The 2657-nt window shown below is 76.1% G+C and overlaps 2 non-coding genes across 2 annotated transcripts; both read right to left on the reverse strand.

Moving 5' to 3' along the window:
• Positions 1–380: 380 nt before the first annotated feature.
• On the reverse strand, positions 381–531 carry LOC131185439 (5.8S ribosomal RNA). The gene has a single exon (XR_009152146.1). It is a non-coding gene; the product is annotated as a 5.8S ribosomal RNA (ribosomal RNA).
• Positions 532–924: 393 nt separating this feature from the next.
• On the reverse strand, positions 925–1076 carry LOC131185440 (5.8S ribosomal RNA). The gene has a single exon (XR_009152147.1). It is a non-coding gene; the product is annotated as a 5.8S ribosomal RNA (ribosomal RNA).
• Positions 1077–2657: the final 1581 nt, after the last annotated feature.

Raw genomic sequence — 2657 nt, forward strand, 5'->3', positions numbered from 1 at the left:
CGCCGGAGCCGACTCGGGAGACGGGGCCCGTCGCGCCGCGCCGGGGCCGTCGGCCGCCTCCCCCAGAGGGAGGGGCCCCGCCCCCGGGCGACCGCGCCCGGGGCGCCCCCGGACGGGAGCGACGCACGCGGGCGGAACGGACGACCTTCCCCCCCTCGCTCCGCCGCCACCGGGGCGGGGAGCGGGGCAGGCCGGCGGTACGGGACGGACGCCGTCGGGGTCTGGACTTGGGGGGACGGGGGCCCGGGGGCCCGCGGACCCCAGCCGCGCCGGGGGCCTCGCCGCCCGCCGGGGACTCGGACGCCGATCCCGCGCCGCGCAGGAGGCGCCCGGAACCCGGGCGGAGGCGGGGGTCGCACTCGCAGCGATTGAACCGTCGGCGACGCTCAGACAGGCGTAGCCCCGGAGGAACCGGGGCCGCAAGTGCGTTCGAAGGGTCGATGATCAATGTGTCCTGCAATTCACATTAATTCTCGCAGCTAGCTGCGTTCTTCATCGACGCACGAGCCGAGTGATCCACCGCTAAGAGTTGTCACTGTTGGTTAACGACAAAAAACGAGACGAGACGCAAGCTGGGTTTCAACGGGTAAAAAGACCGGGCGCTCGGCTCGGCCCGGGACCCCTCCGCTCGGGAGGCCCCACCGCCGCTGGAAACGCGGAGAGTCGAGGCGGAGCTCCCGGTCCCGGCCTCGCCCGGCGAGGCAGCTCGAGGCTTTGAACCGCCGCCGACCCCGGGCGGAACGGCGTCTCGGGTACCCGGCCCACGTGTTTGGGGAGGAAACTGGCGGCGCGGAAAGAGGCCGACCCTCCGGCGCGGCGACCGCGACGCCGCCGGCCCGGCCTCGGCCGGGCGGCGCGCCGCGCAGGAGGCGCCCGGAACCCGGGCGGAGGCGGGGGTCGCACTCGCAGCGATTGAACCGTCGGCGACGCTCAGACGGGCGTAGCCCAGGAGGAACCCGGGGCCGCAAGTGCGTTCGAAGGGTCGATGATCAATGTGTCCTGCAATTCACATTAATTCTCGCAGCTAGCTGCGTTCTTCATCGACGCACGAGCCGAGTGATCCACCGCTAAGAGTTGTCACTGTTGGTTAACGACAAAAAACGAGACGAGACGCAAGCTGGGTTTCAACGGGTAAAAAGACCGGGCGCTCGGCTCGGCCCGGGACCCCTCCGCTCGGGAGGCCCCACCGCCGCTGGAAACGCGGAGAGTCGAGGCGGAGCTCCCGGTCCCGGCCTCGCCCGGCGAGGCAGCTCGAGGCTTTGAACCGCCGCCGACCCCGGGCGGAACGGCGTCTCGGGTACCCGGCCCACGTGTTTGGGGAGGAAACTGGCGGCGCGGAAAGAGGCCGACCCTCCGGCGCGGCGACCGCGACGCCGCCGGCCCGGCCTCGGCCGGGCGGCGCGCCGGCCGCGCACGGAAGGGACGCCCGGGCTGGAAAACGGCCGCGGCGGCAGCCGCCTCTCCTGCCCATCGGGCCTGCGGAAGTTTCCTCCGATCGGTCCGACGCACCCGAGGGAGAGGAGCGGGAGCCGGGCCGGTCCGCCGGGTCCGGCACTCGGTCACGAAGGCGGAAGGAAGGAAGGACGAGCGGACGAAGCGAGACAGGGGCGACGCGCTCGGCCGCCGGGCGGAGGCCGCGGAGGAGGAGAGGACCCCGGGGCGGGTGGCGCGGGGGCTCGCGCGGAGGAGCCCCGGCGGAGCCCCGCCCGGCCAGCTCGGGTCACGGCCCAGCCAACGACGGCGGGGGAAGCCCTGGTCGCGGCGCCGGAGGACGCGCGTCACCGCCCCCTCGGACCGCGCAGCGGCGACCGGCACGGAGGCCCGGCCCGCCCGGACGGCCCGGCCCGCGCCCCCCCCTCCCTCCCCGGTGAGAGGAGGCGGGGAACGCACCGGCACCGCCTCGGACGTCCGGGGCACGGCGCCATCCGGTCCCGCACGCGCCGCAGGTAGGACGGAGGGCGCGCGGCCCGGCACCGCGAGCGGCGTCCCGGCGAAACCCCGGGGAGAGTCAGACGGGACGGCCCGCCGCGGGCCCCGGCCCCCCCTCGGCGTCCCTCCCTCCCCCGTGGCGCCCTCGCGCGCGCGAACGGCCGTCGCGCGCCCCTCGCCTCTTGACAACGTCGCTCGCCCTTTTCTTCCTTCGCGTCTCGCGCCGAAGCGGGCCGCGAAGCGGACGCGGCCGTGCCGCTCCGCCGGGCGCCGACCGGGCGGACCGATCCCACACCACCCCGGCCGCTCCCGGGCCCGGCGACGACGAGGTCGACCGCCGTCCGTAGGAGCGAGCGGGGCGGGAGGAGCGAGGCCCGCCCGGACTGGCTTTCTTTCCTCTGCGCTCTCTCTGGGACGAGGCGGGGCGGCGGGCGGCCGCGAGACCGCCCGCCCGCCGCCGCGGGTGGCCGACGGCCGGCCCGGCCTCGCCCGGCGAGGCAGCTCGAGGCTTTGAACCGCCGCCGACCCGGGCGGAACGGCGTCTCGGGTACCCGGCCCACGTGTTTGGGGAGAAACTGGCGGCGCGGAAGAGGCCGACCCTCCGGCGCGGCGACCGCGACGCCGCCGGCCCGGCCTCGGCCGGGCGGCGCGCCGGCCGCGCACGGAAGGGACGCCCGGGCTGGAAAACGGCCGCGGCGGCAGCCCGCCTCTCCTGCCCATCGGGCCTG

The sequence above is a fragment of the Ahaetulla prasina genome, chromosome 14, assembly GCF_028640845.1.
Source record: "Ahaetulla prasina isolate Xishuangbanna chromosome 14, ASM2864084v1, whole genome shotgun sequence".
Lineage (NCBI taxonomy): Eukaryota > Metazoa > Chordata > Lepidosauria > Squamata > Colubridae > Ahaetulla > Ahaetulla prasina.